This window comes from Pinus tabuliformis, chromosome 5_1, assembly GCF_031772625.1.
Source record: "Pinus tabuliformis cultivar Carrire ecotype Pingquan chromosome 5_1, CPIR1, whole genome shotgun sequence".
NCBI lineage: Eukaryota > Viridiplantae > Streptophyta > Pinopsida > Pinales > Pinaceae > Pinus > Pinus tabuliformis.
In genome coordinates this window covers 281,635,472-281,653,923 of record NC_142305.1, presented here as the reverse complement: position 1 = coordinate 281,653,923, position 18,452 = coordinate 281,635,472, and positions in this window count along the sequence as shown.

Genomic DNA, 18,452 nt, shown 5'->3' with positions numbered 1-18,452 from the left:
AAGTTGAATGTGCTACACAAACAGTTGGATTCGTGGGAACTGAAGTAACAGGTGTAGTGTGGGCTTGTGAAACAAAAGGTCCTGTGGTGGGAGTGATATGGGCATCCCACATGGTTAAAGCAGGGGTCCTGGCACTTACCCTATCCCTCAACCACTGATAGCGCGGGGGGAGTGGAGAAGTAGCTGGGATGGGAGTGTCGATATTCGACACCACAGGTGTCCCACTCATGCTAGGAGATGTCTCATCCATGTGGGAGGTAGACATTGGAGACGAAACACCATGGGGGGTAATAGGAATATCGTCCTCATCAGGCTCCCAGATGGGGTTCCAATCGACTTCGTAATCTTCGTCGCCCGGGGCAAGGGAGTTGATAGGTTGGATACTCAGGATAACAGGAAGAGTATCACTTACAACTGGTACCTCAGGAGCAGCAGAATATGGAGAGCCTTGATGTTGTTGGGAAAAGTATCCAATACGGAATGACCCTATCCCACTCTAAGGGTGATAGTACCTCAACAACAACCGAATGCAAAGCTATTCAAGATTACTTCTTTATGAGATGTAAGAGAGAGGAGAAAGAGATCCACTAACCGTTATCTTCCGCTAATTACTGATCTAATCTTCCCTCTTTGCTGCTTGCTCCCAGCTCCTTGCTCTTTCACTAGTCCAGCTACACAAAGATCCTGTAAAAGCACAAGAAAGGGAAACTACAAGAAGCATACATCCATAGTTGATTCAAGGATTAGCATAAATCAAATATACAAGCATCAATTCGCCATTGAGACACATGCATATAGAAGAACCTCAAATGCTTTATTAATGGAAGAAGTAAAGTTCTGAGAGTGTTACAACCATAAAAGGCCCAATCCAGCAACACCTCCCAGCAGAAAGAAATCTCCTCTTCACCTCCTTCAAAGCAATCACCCAATAGTTCTATACTCAAACAAACAACACTTCCTTACATTCACAAGATTCCAGCCCCCCTAGACCTCATGAGAGAGCTCTATATATAGAAGTTTTGGAGAAAGGATGAGTCAGCTTGAGCTTGGCATGAAGCTGACTAGTGTCCTCTCCCACTTCAGTTATACTTCAGTTCTTGAGTCCACTTGGAGGTTCTTGCTTCCACTTGGAGATCTAGATCCTCTTACTCATCACAAGGCGAATTCCCTGATCCAAGTGTCATTTTGGAAGCTTCCTGAGCATTTGACACCTTCTAGAATGACTGTGCCACTTGGCCAATCTCGCCCAGCGTAGGTATCCTTCATTAGAGTTGACATTCAGCGCAGGTACAGAGTGGAGCAGTTGACATTCAGCGCAGATGCTCAGTGGAGCAGTTGACATGATCCAGAATTAGCTTGTTTTTGAGTGTTTTCAGGTGGAGAACTGATTTTTAGTGCTGTGGTTTGCTGACCTTGTTCCTCTAGGGGTAGGAACAACATGTTTAGGGACTTTGGATCCCTCAGATTATTGACATTTCATGCTTCATGCTGCTAGGCACAAAAATGTCTATAAAAGTTTCCCCCTAAAGTATGAGGTCGTTTATCGGGTGAAATGCTTTATCAGGAGGATCTGAAGTTCATTCAATCGCTGAGTGGTGCCCTGTAATAAATACAATACAATACATTATTTTTTATTCTGCTTTCATGATCTAGCTGAGAAGGGCATTCCCATGCTCAGCTTTATAAATTCATTTTGGTACATATAACAGACGACCGTCGGATAGTAGACTGATAATTCTCTGCTGAAATTATCATCCTTTGAGTAGGATGATCATCTGCTGTAATAATGTACATATCAAATGTCTTTATATCCTGAATATATATCGCAACCCGGATGGATGAAACTAGATCTGGGGTCTTCAAACTCATTCGATCTTCACTCTAAGTACAAGTCGATCCATGTGAGAATTGCGCTGAAGTCGAACATGGAAAGACATCTCTTGATTACCGGTCAATGATGTAAACTGTTAACAAGCGCGAGAGGAATCACCAATAATGACAATGACCCTCAAGGTACTGCAGTACAATTCACGTGGTGTAAATAAAGGACTTGGCGTTGAACACCACGCAAAATCTTCTGGTCGAAGGTCATTGATGTATACCTGTCGTCGGAAGTGAGAAACTTGCCATTGAGCCATGTAAGCTTCAAAGTACTGAGGGGGGGTGTTCCTAGATCAACTTCTTGGATAATGAGCTGAAGTCGACAAGAAGCGATCCGTCAAAGGAGGGCCTTAATAAATCCCACATCAATGACACGGAACGGAGCTAATGATTTTAGTGGAGGTGAAAACAATCTGTGAAATATGATTCAGGGTGACGATCATGGGTGGATGAAGGATAATGTATGGTAGTGGATGGGACACGGTTGACTCTTTCTGAACACATCTCTTGAACATATAACGGCACTGATGTGATGGATCGGTAGCATTACCCCAAATGTGGATGGTTTGGCGAAGACCATGGTGATGAGACCGGTGAATGAAACAACCCAACCCGATGTGATACAGAGGACAAAGTGTCATGTTCAAGAGCGACTTGCTACCATTAAAGCTTCGAGGTTCTCCCAATTTTTCCCCAGTCATTTCTGACCAGTACCTCTTTATTTTTGTCAAGCTTGAGGAGGATAACATATGCTTGTTCTATAACCTGCCCTTCGGGCAAGCCCATCGCTATGTTTTAACGAGCCTAGCGATAGGGAAACTTGTTCTCGTCTAAAGACAAGTTTGTCGCTATTTAATCATTTTAACGAGTCTAACGACAAAGAAAACTCGGTCCTTTTCATTTTTAGAGGGTCTGAAAAGGTACAGAAAGTCAACTCCAAAACTCCTTTTTCGTCATCTAATCCCTTAAGTCCGAAAAAGTATAAAACAATACAGTAGGGATGATTTTTCGATAACTTTAACGAGCCGAATAACACAAGTGCTCGACCTTTTTGTGTAATAATCCCTCAGGTCCAAAAAGATTAAAATCTAGAGGAGGGATAGCTCTTCCGGTCACTTTAACGAGCTGGAAGGCCAAAACTCGGCAAACTTTTCATATTTTACGATTCAGATGAAAAGAGCTCAAAGGAGACTCGTCTTTTGAGGAACGAGTGGTAAACAGGGATAGCAGCAGATTCCAGGTACAGGTTGGAATTTTCCAATCACGGCAGTGTCACAAGGATGGCTAAGTGAAATCACTCTTCGCAACTGTTCCTCAAAATGGGTAAACAATCATATGGGGGTGAACGATCGGCCAAATGGAATGGAGGTGGCAAGTGTGAACACGACCAAGGATTTTTATGGCTAATAAATTTACGATCACAATGGTTATTTACCGGAATAGGTTCATTTTTTAATGAGCTTAAACTCTGGAGGAAACTCTTGCTCACGCTTTTCTATTTTTTAACGAGCATAAATTCCACGGTAAAACTGTTGGATCTTATGTTTATTTTTTAACGAGCATGAACTATGTGCCAAAACTGCTCGGTTATATGGTCAAATTTTGATTTTTTACCATTACTAGCTTTTCTCTTTTCAAATATAGTACTACATTTTCAATTGCTGCAACAAACTTTGTTAGAAATGAATAATATTTGCATGAAAATGAGATTATAACCCTAATATTTCACTTTAAACTGTGTAAAAAGCCATTAAAAGGTGTTTTTACCTCTCATTTACCACTTCATTTGCATTTGGTTTGTTGGAGCTCTAGAGGTGCCTCTTCCCCCTTGATTTTCACCAGCTGATTTTGGGAGATTCTGCGGACGATTTTCGGCGCCGTCTAGACCAGGTAGGAGCTAAACCCTAGCTCTTTCTTTTCATGGTTTCATTTCTCTGTTTTAGGCCTGTTTCCCAGTATTTCTGAGCCCCAGGGGTTTTTCAAAATCGCCCTAGTTCCAGCGCAGGTTCCCCTTTCGAAACCTGCGCTGAAGGTCAAGCTGCCTTAAGGCAGCCTGACCCTCAGCGCAGGTGGGGGACTCTCTGCCTGCGCTGGGCTCAAAAAACTGAGTTTTAAGGTCATTTTTTGATGATTTTTTTGCCAGTTTTTCATCAAAATCAGGAACTTACTCTTTCTCTTGTTTTCTTTGCAGGGAACCTTGAAAAAAATGTCCCTTACATGGCGAGAACGAGAACATGAAGAGGAGGACATGATTGCCCTCCATGACCCTGTCACGGTGAACGCGTTGCGGAACTGTGGCCTGCTGAAGTTCTTCCGTATCTCTAGTATGAGAGCACAGATTTCTTTGCTGCAGTACATGCTTGATGCTTGGGATCCTGTTAACCAAGTGTTCCAGATTAGGGGAAAGGCCATCCCCTTGACCATAGAGGACATGTACTTCTTGACTGGACTGTCAAGACGAGGTGCCCCCATTTCCTTGTCAGGTACGGCCCGGGGGACTGATTCCACCAGAGATTATGTCCGCCAGTATTGCAGGGAAGGTTCTCAGCCGAGTAGAGACGGCAAGATTTTTATCCGTGAGATTACTGATCGGGCTATCAGGACCATTCTGTTCACTATTGGTAGGATGGCCGGCAGTGCAGCTCTACATGTTGCCAACAGGTCTTATATGCAGCACGCTTTGGAGTGTCTCCAACTGAAAGTATTTAACTGGTGTGATGCAGTACTTGTTCAGATGAAAAGTCAATTGACCAAGGTAAAGGACGGGAAGCTGAAGAACTTTGGATTTGGTTCTATTCTGACTGCCTTCGCCTTGGAGAAAATCCCACTGATGCAGCCTCAGTACATCATACTTGACTTGCCTTCTCCGACTGAGCCACGCATGCAGAGGTGGGTTGACCACATGTCTAGGCATGCTGGTCAACCTCAGATTACTTTTACTGAGCCCTTCTTTAGGTGGTTCGAGCGTTAGGAGATGGCGTTTTCCGAGTATCCCTATGTGGGTATGGATTTCCGAGGCGATCCAGATTTGGTGCTACCGGATGGCGAGCAGTGGGGCGCCATTGGTAAACTCCTTGACCATATTACTGTTTACTGTTCTTATTCATAATGTTGCTGTGCTTTATTCTATCAAGACTTTTAATTGTACTCTTGGGTGCATGCAGATATTGGTCCTGTCCGTCCAACAGTTCGTCCGAGATCGCCAGCTGCTGCCCCGGCAGTGGAACCTGCTAGGAGAGTTGTTATTCACGATCTTGACGATACTGAGACCCTTACAGCTGTGCAGGAGCAGGTTGAGAGCCTTACTCGTGGTCTTCCGGATGTACAGATTGACGAGTTACCTTTACAGCTGCAGCGGCATACTATTGGTGTGCCTAGACGATGGACTCGTCTCTTGCACATGATTGCACAGGCCGTGACGTACTATCATGAGCACCACTAGGCTAGGGTGCCCCCTAGCATCTTTTTTGAGTTTTTAGGTCATATGACCAATTTTGTCTTGGTTACAGAACATTATGTATGAACTTATATAAACAGCTTATATGTATTTTGATTTTCGAGTTTTATTCTGGTTGATTTACGTGATCCATATGTACAATCTTTGATGATGTGTCTATCTAACACATAGTTTGCTAATGAGTCAGTTAATGTGTTTAAGTTTCTTGAAATATGTTGATATTGAATTGAATCAAATCGTCTTTCCAAGATCTTAACCCTTAGGAACATGCGATAAATAGTTGGATTGCGAACATAATATATACCATTGAGTTGTAGTATTACGAGCTGTGAGTCTAGCCTGACAATTAGTCGGCGTATGCCACGTGTGATGGCAACGGAGAGTAGTTCTATCAATGCGCTATACTCAGCGATGTTATTCGTTTATTGCCCAATACATACACCTCTGAAACTTACTAACTCGCCGCTTGGATCAAAAATGGCCCAGGCTGCGGAGGATAGGTTCCGCGAACTACGACTCACTCCGTCGGCATATCCAACACATGTCTCCATAAGGTTCGACATCTGCAACGAACGAAAAAGGTGGATCACTCGACCAGAACAAACACTTTAGCGAAAACAAAATACAACAAAAGCATGCAGGTTACTATTTAAGCATAGTAACGCTTGAGGTACAGCCCGTTACGGGGCTGCGCCAGTGGAATTCCGTCATAATCCATTAACTCATAGGCTCCTTTTGCTAACACCCTTTTCACAATATAGGGGCCCATCCATAAGGACTTGAATTTTCCTGCTCCCAATTTATCGGATTCTTGGTCATAAAGCAAGACCAAATCACCTTCTGAGAAGACACGGGGTTTGACATTTTTGTCGAACTGAGCCTTGACTCGTTTCTTATGGGCCTCGTTAGCCAAAGCGGCATCATGACGGGTTTCATCCAACTGGATTAATTCCAAGAAACGATCCTCTTCTTCTGAAGTTCCGGGGAGAAGATCGATTGTGAGTTTAAGCGACGAAATTTCGCACTGGATTGGCAAGACTGCTTCCAGGCCATACACCAGTTGAAAAGGTGTGAAACCGGTTGTGTTCTTTACCGACGTTCGGTAAGCCCACAGGGCTGAGTACAGGATTAGGTGCCACCTTCTTTTATGAACCCCAATCATCCTTTGCAACATACGCTTCAAGACCTTGTTGATTGCCTCAACTTGTCCGTTGGCTTGTGGATAATATGGGGTAGAGCTGTCGTGAGATAACCCTAGCTTGGCAGCTAACTCGACCATCATGTGATTGCGAAAATGCAACCCATGATCTGTGACTATAGCCTGTGGTACGCCAAACCTGGCGACTACATGATTGAAAAAGAAAAGGGCAGCTGTTTCACCAGTGTTATCCAATGTAGGCATCGCCTCGGCCCATTTGGTAAAATAGTCAACAGCGACTATAATATACCCATGCCCCCCGGTCGAGGTGGGGTTACATTGCATGAAATCGATGCCCCACTTGGCGAAGGGCCCAACAGCAACTATCAGCTGTAAAGGTGCGGGTGGTCGTCTGGTTTTGCTATCAAAGATTTGACAAGCATGGCAACTTCTGACTTCGGTTATGCAATCTTTGAACATGGTTGGCCAGAAGTATCCTACTCGTAAGATTCTTTGTGCTGTTGCATATCCAGACTGATGCCCCCCACACGCGCCTGAATGACATTCATTCAGGGCTTTTTCGGCCTCCTCATGGGTAAGGCACCTCCTCAGAACTGTATCGACACCACGACAGTAGAGTGTATCACCGACGATCATGTAGTATTTTGCTTGGTATCGTATATGTTTTTGTTCGGAGCGAGAGGTGTTAGGCCTGAACTTTTGGGTTTAGAGATAAACTATGATATCTCCATACCACTCATCGCTTACAGATATCAGAAACAAACTTTCGTCCACGATTGATTCTTCCGATGTTTCATCGTTGGACGATGATGGGAGATCGCACAATAATTCTGCGAAAACTAGAGCTTTCTTTGATTTGGATTTCATAAATTCCAGATCAAACTCTTGAAGGATCGCTATCCATTTTGAATATTTTCCCCCCAGCAACTGTCGCGACAGTATATAAGTCATGGGGTTGCAATCTGACAAGATGGTAGTTTTCCGAAAGAGGACATAATGTTGAAACCTTTGAATCGCTTGAACAGCTGCAAGCGCTAGTTTTTCAACATAAGAATATTTACTTTCTGTATCGTTTAAGTTTTTACTTAAATAATAGATAGGATTTTCAATTCCATCGACTTCTTGAACTAAAACCATTGCAATGGTCGTATCCGCTGCAGCCATATACAGGTTAAAATCTCTTTGATAGTCCGGGGCGTACATTAATGATGCTTTTACTAGACAATCTTTCAGAGCATCAAAGGAAGCTTGTGCCACCTAGTCCCAGACAAAAGGTACATCCTTTTTCAAAAGACGAGTATAACCCTTAGCAAGTTCTGCGTAATTTGGAATGAACCTCCTCAGAAAGTTCGCTTTCCCTTGGAGTTTCTGAATCTGAAGCAAATTTGAAGGTGGAGGCAAATTAATGATTGCCTGAACCTTACAGGGGTCGAGACGAATCCCATCCTTAGAGACTACAAATCCAAGTAAACGACCAGAACCGACGCAGAACACACATTTGTGTGGATTGAGTCTTATCTTGTAGTGTCGGCAACGTAGAAATATCGCTCTTAAATGCTGCGGATGATCAGTCCGCTTTCGCGAATGAGCCAGCAGATCGTCGAGATAAGGTTGAACAATGTTCTTGATGTCATGGAAGGCATAATTCATCGCCCTCTGAAACGTCGCCCCTGCGTTCTTTAAACCAAAGGGTAATTTTCTATAAGCGAATGTGCCCCACAGACAAATAAATGCAGTCTTTGACTGGTCCTGTGGGCGGATATTTATTTGATTATACCCGGAAAATCCATCCATAAATGAAAAGATTTCGCATCCGGCGCATTCATCAATTATCTGGTCGATGAAGGGTGTAGGGTAGTTGTCCTTCGGACAAGCTTGGTTTACATCCCTGTAATCAACACACACTCTAATCGTCCCTTGTTTTTTCATAACAGGGACAATATTCGATACCCAATCGGTTAGAGGAACCGGGTAGATGAATCCAGCATGGAGGAGTTTTTCAACTTCCGCCTTAATGGCAGCGGCTTTCTTCGGGTGCACTTGCCGAAGCCGTTGTCTTATTGGTTTGACATCAAGATACATTTTAATTTCATGTTCAACGATACTCGAGTCAATGCCTGGCATTTCATCATATGACCAAGCAGAGACATCTCTAAATTCGCGAAAAAGAGCGTTATATATTTCCAGTTCTGAAGGGGAACAACCTTTTCCAACATAAATATTCTCTACAACATCGGTTTTAGTCGAGATATTTATGGCTATAGTCTCTTCAATATTGGATAGGTTTCGCTCGGAATCCACCTTGTTTACAGTATTTGTTAGGAATTCAAAAACTGAAGGGTGATAAATGTCACTTTGAGTATCTTCTTCATATTCCGGAAGAAGGGAACGATGGTGGTGATCATTCCATGGTGCCCCCTCAATCATCATTGATTGTAAGATTCCTTCGTCAGTCCCATGTACTTTCGACCAAGGATCTAATGGGGTTTCATATTCTCTAGACCTATCTACCCAAACGCTTGACGAGCGTTGATTTGGGTTCGCCTCCCATGCTTGAAACATTGATTGCTACAATACTTCTAAAGGGCTTGGAGGCAAAACCATTGAACGATCCATGTTGACCTTCGTGGAAGATATCATGTTGCAGGTTGCTACAAACGGTACATTTCCCGTATAAAAAGGGGGTGGTAGCGCGAAAGTTCCCATCAATGTGGGGTCTTTCAATAATCCTACTCCGATATCTTGAATTGAATGGTTGCTCTCATGGATCATGGGAATGCTTCCTGTAACTTGTGAACCATTAGGGAGGAAATTCTGTTGGTCGACGATCGTAATCCCTCCTTCAAACGGGAATGCAATCTTCCTAAAATAAGTCGACACAACAGCTGCCATGGCATAAATCCATGGTCTACCCAGTAGGATGTTATAGTCAAGATTTCCATCAATGACCTCAACATCAATTTCTACTGTCTTTCCTCCTAGTTCAACTTTCAAGTTATTAAGGATACCATAAGGGGTATAAGTCCTTCCGTCGAAAGCTTTTAATGTCGTCGATGATCGTGACAAGGTTGGAGATCCTAAAGTTTTCTAGCAACTCATCGACATAATACATGTCGAGGCTCCCTCATCAATTATTGTTCTATGAACAGTTTTGTTGAGGGATTTCACTTGAATAAGGAAAGCTAGCTGAGCTGGTAACTGAGGATCATATCCCTTATGATCAAAGGATACAAGATTGGAATCCTTAGGATCAACCCCACCAATTGCTGATAACAAGGCCTGCCTTTGGGTTGGACAATTTTGTAGCACTTCAAGAGTCGACATAGCGGATGGTGATTGGGCCAAATCTTCCACTATGTTATAACGTTGCGCCGCTCTGGCGTGAGGATTAAATGTCGACTTGTGTACTACACCCTTTGGCGGTTTTATTGTTAATTCAGGGATGGTGGGCATTACATCTTCTGTCGAAGTTGTTGTCAAACTACTTGGTTGATCTTTACCTTTTTCGTTCGACAGCTGAGGATTCCCATAATCTTTGTTCCTTGTCGAAATCAAAGCAACATTTTGCTGTTTTGAAACTGACAACATAAGGACTTGCGACGGGGAAGCATTTCCACTATCAACCAGATTTTGACCTGGGTTGGGAAATGGATCAGTTAACACAGCTGATGTTTGGGAACTTTTAAAGAACCTCTTTAACTCAGCTTTGAATGGGCAATTCTTTGTGTAATGATCCTCATCATCACATATTTGACATGGATAAATTTGTTTCCCTTTTCCAGGAGGGTTTGAAGAATTTTTTCCAGGGGATGACTCACCTTGTTTCTTCTTCTTCCCTTTGTTTTGCTTCTTCTTGCTTCCTGGTTGATTGGTTTCTTTGCCTTTATCTTCTGATACGGCATTTACTTCCGAAGCAAGAATTTCTTCTTTTGCATTTTGGTCCGAATTCTTACGGGATTTCTTTGACGAACCCCTTGTCGATTTCGTGTTTGCCGTGCCAATCACGCCGTCACCGGCATGAGAGTCACTATTTGATTTAGGAGGGGGAGGAAATGAAAATTCCGGTCTAGGGGCGTCAGGTATTTTGTCATAGAGCGTGCCGGACTGAGTATAAACTAAGTCCAAATACTGCGCACGAGCAATAACTTGCTCCTCTGTTACGACTCCCCCCTTGGCCACATCTTCCGTAATAGCCGGAAGTAACGACTTTATAAACCATTCAGCTAATAACTGATCGGGAACATACGTTTTCACCATCCTACGACGACGACGCCACTCATGTATATGATCAGATATATGGGTAGCAGTTGTCTGTTTGAAGTTGGTTAATATTTCTGTTCCCCTTTCATACCTTATCGGTAATTGAAAGTGGGTTAAGAAAGTCGTGGCTAGGGAACTAAAATTTTCGAAAGAGGCTCTTGGCAATTCAATATAACATTTAGCCGCTGGACCTATCAATGTCCTCTGAAAAAGGCGAAGCCTTATCGAATCATCGTTAAGGGTGTTCGACGAACACCACAGATGAAAATTCATCACGTGATTCGATGGGTCTTCACCTGGATTTCCATTGAATTTAGGAATGTCAGATGGAAGCTTATGAGGAATCGCTGGCCACCAAGGGGCGTAAGCAATCGGATCGTTGGTTAACCGGTGTAAATCGGGTAACTCTAAAGTTGCCACGAATGGTAACTATTGATTCAGGTTAGGCGAAGCGTAACCAGGGTACGATGGAATCACTTGAGCAGTGGGTCTTTGCATACCAGCATAATGTAATTGATGTTGGTATGAATGATACGGTTGGTGGACTTGACCACTGTAAAGTGGTTGATTTTGACCGTTTTGGATATACGGTTGTCCACTGTTCGCAAAGATCTGCTGCTCAGAACCTTGGTACACTTGCTGGAATTGCGGTTGTTGGTATTGCACAAGCCATGGTTGTGAAGCCATGTTCTGTTGTGCTATGCTAATCATTGGACCGAGGTGTGGGGTAATTGTACCCGTTTGTACTTGTGTTGCCCCACCAGTCGGTGATTGTGGTTGTGACCCATGGTCAAGTGGCTGTTGCATTACAACCTGAGAAATCTGAGGTTGACACGCAACAGGTATCGCTTGAACTTGTGACACTGTTACAATAGCCGGTGTGGTTGGGATATTCGTCACAGGTACACACTGTTGCATAGAATATACAACCCTTGGTTGTTGTGGTAGCATAGGTACCCAACTACTTGACGCAATTCCAGTATAACTTGAACATTGTTGTGAACTCGCGTATGGGTACCCTCTTGGAGGGGGTAATGAAAGGGCATATTGCCCCCCATACGGTAGCAATCCGGAACTAAAAGGGATTGATGGCCCAGATTGACCTCCATGAGGATCAATCTGTCGAGCTTCAACATAAGAGTTGCCGGGTATTACTCCGGATGAACAAACTGGAACAGACCATACTGTCGAAATAGTCCCTTGGTGGACTCCTTCTAGCTGTTGAGAGCTAGTTGGGACAGCTGGTATGCCGGCAAACATCGTTGGAGTGACAGCAGGGGCTTTTGCTGTCGCTGTGTCATTTGACACAGTCCTAGACGATGACAGTTGTTCAGACATTTTAAGTCTATCCAATAGATTGCCTAGCGATTCTACAAGAACTTCCACTTGTGGTGGATTAACTTCTGATGAAGGAAATAGAGTGACCCCGACTCCAAAATGAGTTGGAGCACTTGCTTGCGGATCCTCTACAAGTTCCTCTATCGTAATCAAACCCGGTGGAAGAGGAAGACCGTCAGGTCCGTAAAATATTTCTGGTGCCGAAGAAGTGGTTGTTTCGACAACGACAGTTGTTTGAGGAACAAAACTCTCTGGACCTATTGTAACAGATGGAACTGGTTCAGTTATACAAGTATTTGCCCCCAGACTAGGATCAGTATTACTGTCCTTTTGTGGCTGTTGAACTTCTTCTATAGAGGCAGGGTTTCTAGAAATGTTAGGAGTAACCGGAACCTCAGATGCAGTTGGAACACTTGTTCTAACTTTCAAAGGAGATTTTGAACCGGTTAAACGAGTTTTCTTTGCCCATACTGTTTTCGATTCCGGGGACAAAGACGGTTGACTCGTAAGCCTCCGCGAACGACGAGGTTTCAATTGACTTTCTTCCACGATTGCGGATTACTCGATCAACTAAAATATTAAAAGGGGAATTTGTGTTTCCGAATTGAATGAATTTTATTAGACGCTTTTAGACATAACTTGCTTTTTCACTTTTTAAGAGTCGAGAAAAAGCTAAAGATGACTCTAGTCTCCTTCGATGTATTAACGAGCCCGAAGTGACAAATTCTCAGTTGGACTTTTTCAGTTATAGAGTTTGAAAAAGGCCAAAAGAAACTGCTCTGGAGATCTAGGCAGAGGGTGTGCCAAACCTTTCGCAAAACCACAGAATACGTTTTACGGTACGGGTGGTCGATCTTCGTGAATGCTGTGTTCACTGCATTGCGATCAGTAGGGCGGTCGACACGGTTTCCTATGGATAAAAGATATATGACTATAGGGGTCTCTCAATATATACGTGACCGTACGTGGGAGCACAAGTCCGTATTAGTGCCACCGACTCTCAGGAGGAATCACCCACCTTCGTCGAGATCGACAGTCACTACGTTTAACGATGCCGGAACACGTCTCTAGCTTAGACCTCTATGTGTTTGCGTTATGTTTCAAAGCGTTGTTAGGTTCATTGATTATATTTTAAGTTGATCTTTTTAAAGTTTGCCTTTCAAGGTTCACCACGAGATGTTTTGATACAAATTCCTAAATGCAGTCTAAGATGAGAAGCAAGCTTTTCCAATCTTTTCGACTTATGAAAATCTTAACTGCTGAGGGAAAAGAGAGATAAAATATTTTCACACAGATCAAAGAGCATACACTAATGAACTTTTTCCCTAAATCAACATACAAACTTATATGCAAAATGCAAAGATGCAGGTATTTCTTTTCTCTTTCTTAATGTTTGTGCGACACAAAAAGAAAGCTGTTGTATAACTTTGAATTCAATTTCAAGTGAAAGCAAACAAGCTTGTCAAAAATCAAAAGACACCTTAAGATTTACTTGTTTCGACACTAGAAATATATAAACTCAAACCATATGACGAAAGCAAAAGCTCAATCAGCTATGAACAACAAATAAACTAACTCTTAAGATCAAAACGACACTTTACACAGGTCTAGATCTAAGAGGTCACAGCAAGACTAGTTCAATTTCGTTATGGGAAACTGTAAATGATATAAGAAATACACAAAGAACAAACACAGTTTCTCTATACAACCGAGGCGGAATAGTGACAAGGAAAGTTGGTTTCAGATAGGTACATTGACTGGTAACAGGCAGCAAAAACAAGAGTGAAAACAGGGCAAGAAACAGCAAGAAACCCCAGTAGCACAAGGCAAGACTGGTCCAGCGCAGGTGGTACACAGGCAGTTTGACCTTCAGCGCAGGTAGCCCCTTCGGGAACTGCGCTGAAATGCAGACAGCCTTAACACAGCCTGCACTGAAGAACGAAACTTTCGTTTCTCTTGGTTTCTGGGTCACAGATTGCTCAAAAATTCATAGTTTTTGGCCAAATCAGAAGCTATCAGTCAAGGACACACTAAGGGATGAAAAGGAGGATGAAAAGCTATCACTAAGAGCTTATTAGAGTCGTTGTGGATCAGCTCTTCAAATCATAAACTTGCCCAGAAACTGAGCTAGAGTAGCTGCCCTCTACTTTGCATTTGAAAGATCCAAATGAAGTTCGATTCGGTACTCCCTATGTTTATGAAATGAATAGCAAAAACACAAACAACGAACAAGATATGATCCCCAGCGGAGTCGCCAATTTGTTGTTGGGAAAAGTATCCAATACGGAATGACCCTATCCCACTCTAAGGGTGATAGTACCTCAGCAACAACCGAATGCAAATCTATTCAAGATTACTTCTTTATGAGATGTAAGAGAGAGGAGAAAGAGATCCACTAACCGTTATCTTCCGCTAATGATTGATCTAATCTTCCCTCTTTGCTGCTTGCTCCCAGCTCCTTGCTCTTTCACTGGCCCAGCTACACAAAGATCCTGTAAAAGCACAAGAAAGGGAAACTACAAGAAGCATACATCCATAATTGATTCAAGGATTAGCATAAATCAAATATACAAGCATCAATTCGCCATTGAGACACATGCATATAGAAGAACCTCAAATGCTTTATTAATGGAAGAAGTAAAGTTCTGAGAGTGTTACAACCATAAAAGGCCCAATCCAGCAACACCTCCCAGCAGAAAGAAATCTCCTCTTCACCTCCTTCAAAGCAATCACCCAATAGTTCTATACTCAAACCAACAGCACTTCCTTACATTCACAAGATTCCAGCCCCCCTAGACCTCATGAGAGAGCTCTATATATAGGAGTTTTGGAGAAAGGATGAGTCAGCTTAAGCTTGGCATGAAGCTGACTAGTGTCCTCTCCTACTTCAGTTATACTTCAGTTCTTGAGTCCACTTGGAGGTTCTTGCTTCCACTTGGAGATCTAGATCCTCTTACTCATCACAAGGCGAATTCCCTGATCCAAGTGTCATTTTGGAAGCTTCCTGGGCATTTGACACCTTGCAGAATGACTGTGCCACTTGGCCAATCTCGCCCAGCGCAGGTAGCCTTCATTAGAGTTGACATTCAGCGCAGGTACAGAGTGGAGCAGTTGACATTCAGCGCAGATGCTCAGTGGAGCAGTTGACATGATCCAGAATTAGCTTGTTTTTGAGTGTTTTCAGGTGGAGAACTGATTTTTAGTGCTGTGGTTTGCTGACCTTGTTCCTCTAGGGGTAGGAACAACATGTTTAGGGACTTTGGATCCCTCAGATTATTGACATTTCATGCTTCATGCTGTTAGGCACAAAAATGTCTATAACACTTGATCACTTGGAACCGGAGTTAACGGGTCAGCCAGGATGGAAAAATTCAAACAAACCTAAGGAAATCTAACGATAAAGGACCCTACTCAAGCTAACGCACACAAGATCTAACCAAGTCATGTTTATCATGGCCAAATGAATTTTAAGACGCAAAGACACAACTTGACCTTTTCATGTTTTAAGAGTCGCGAAAAGGACAAAAAGGTGACTCTAGTCACCTTCGAATGTTTTGTGAGCCCGAAGTGACAAACTGCTCAAGTGAGCCTTTTCTTTTAAGGAGTCTGAAAAGGATCAAAAGTGACTACTCTGGAGAACTAGGCAAAAGGGTTTACCAAACAAATCCGTAAAAATACATATACACCTTGGCAGTCATATGAAAACCAAGGATTTCCCGTACAACAGTCAATCTTCCCGAATGCTGTGTTCGGTGCGTTACGGCTTGTAAGGCGGCAGACATGGCTTCCTGTGGATAAAGGATGATAAACTAGTGGGGTATCCCCTATATACACGACGGTATGTGGGAGCTCAAGTCCGTGCTAGACCACTATCGAGTCACAAAAGGAGGAATCACCCAACCATAGTATGAAACAACAGTGACTAGGTTTAAGGACACCGGAGCACGTCTCTAGCCTAGACCTCTAATCAGTGAGAATTATGTTCCAATGCGTTTTTAAGTTCATTCAGTTCATTTTATGGTTGATCTTTGATTAAGTTTCAATTTCCAGGTCCTACCGTATGTAATCTCTCAAAATTGCCTAGATGCAAACTATATGCCAAAGAATATCATTTCGTTCGATGAATACTAACTACTAGAGAGTTAAGGATTTTTCAAACAAAATGACCACCAACAGACGAGAGCTACTCTCATGCAGCTAATGAAAAATAAACAAAACTTTTCTTTGTTTTAAATCACTTAATCAATGAAAAGATTCTAACTTCAATTAACTAATTCAACGCAAAAGAGATTGTTCGTTTTCTTTTCAATGGAAAAGTGCACTAAAACAACTTTTCATAAATAATGACAAAAAAATGTGAAAATAACTGGTTGACCCCAAAAAGCTATAATTTGTGTCCGGGTAGTGAGAAGTAACCGAAACAATGCAAAGACTGGTTCAATAACAATCACCTAGACAACCAAGAAAAAGCAAGCAAAGAGGAAGGTTTTCGCAAAAGCAAAAGGCAAGTAGTAAATGAATCTTTGTGAACGAGTAACAAAACAAAGCCAATCCAACAAAATCAGGATGATAACACCAGGTCACAAGACACAAAAACAAGATCCGCCCAACAAGACTTCCCAAACAAGTGCTTCAATCTTCAGACAATAGAAAACAAGTCATAAACCAAGTGAAAAGAGCAGGGGATAGCCAAACGAACAGGCTCAGGAGGCAGAATTGAAAAAAAATCAATTCTACAGGTATCAGCGCGGGTGATACACAGCAACAAAGCGCTGATCAGAAACCACGCGTAGCAACAAAGCGCTGTCAGCGTGAAAGTACACGACTTAACCACACTGGTTCGATTTTCAGAACCGTCACGACTGTTCAGTGTATAAACGAGATGACGAAGAAGTCAAAGAAACAGCTATGCAATGTCAGCACGACTGTTTTATTATAAACCACGCTAAGGCTAAAAAATAGGCACAATCAAGCCAAAAGCTCCCAAACCAAGGCAATCACTCTTAAACAATCAAGGCACCTCCCAGACTCAACTAGGAAATCCAAAAGCAGAGAACTAATCCCCAATGTTTGAAAAGAGAGAAAAAATCAAACTCAAGGACAAAAAATGAACACAAAAAGACAAAATCCAGCTCCAAGCTGTTTAGTTTGTAAACCAAACCGGAGATGGACTGAAGTGGCTTTGATCTACTTCGCTAATGCAGAGAAATAACATTTCGAAGGCTACCTGGCCGTGCTTCAGGCTCCATCCAAAGTTTACAAATCAAACAACAAGGTAAAGAAAGCTCCCCAGCGGAGTCTCCAAATTGTTAAGGAGGTAAATCCTCTCTGCGGACAGAGACGATCCCTACTATCCTGGACTGGGTCTAGCAACAATCACAAAATGCTATCACGCAAGTTCCTAATTGCAAATTAAAAGTACATGGTGAGAACCTACTTGGATTCCAACGCTAGTGTTTGTTGAAGAGATGTTTCCTTCTTTCCTTTGCTTTGGCTGGTCACGATCCACACGATCTCCGTGATGAGATACCTGCACATGCAAAGAACAACACGAAAACAAGCGTAAAATCTAGTAGACGCAATTATATATCGGTTAGAAAAGATATAACTCAACATCAAACATGAAACAATGAGAGTGGAACCATAATGATAGTCATCTATTATTTATAAATAATAGAGAAGAGTACAACCAAAGTTCTGACGTTGAATCCTTCTCAAGAGGGTCTGGCCAGCAAGTCTCTTAAGCATTCACCCTTGGAGGTAGATCTCCCAAGACAAACTCTCTCTCACACAAGTTTACACAAGAAAGAAACACTTCACAACCTTCCTTAAGCTCTATAGCAATCCCACACTTGTCACACCAACTACCTATCAAATTCACACACTAGCAGCAACACTCTAAGCACTATCAATTCCAAGCTATCCAAACTAGCTGCTCATGGCAATGGTAGAGGCAAAAATAGGAGAAGGGGTCTCCACAAATGGTAGGAGGATGAGCTTATCTCAAAGGAAGGTGGCTCAAATGACAAAACAGACATGCCAGAGAAGGGAGGGCGACATTTTCAAGGCCAACAACGAGTTCTGGAGTCATATGGAAGGTCGGCTGTTAGAACAAACTCGCCCAAACTAGATCAGCGCGGGTCCACAACTGCACTGGAGCGCTGACATCGCAGCTGACTAACAGTGAAGGTCATGTCAGCGTGACAAGATATGAATAACAGATGCGCTGGCTCATGAAATTCGACCAGCGTGGAAAACACATGTGCTTCTGCGCTGGCAACGCATTCATTCTGTTATGAAGCGCCCGTCAGCGCAGTTATTTTAACAACAGCCGCGATGATAGTAAAAATTTTGGAA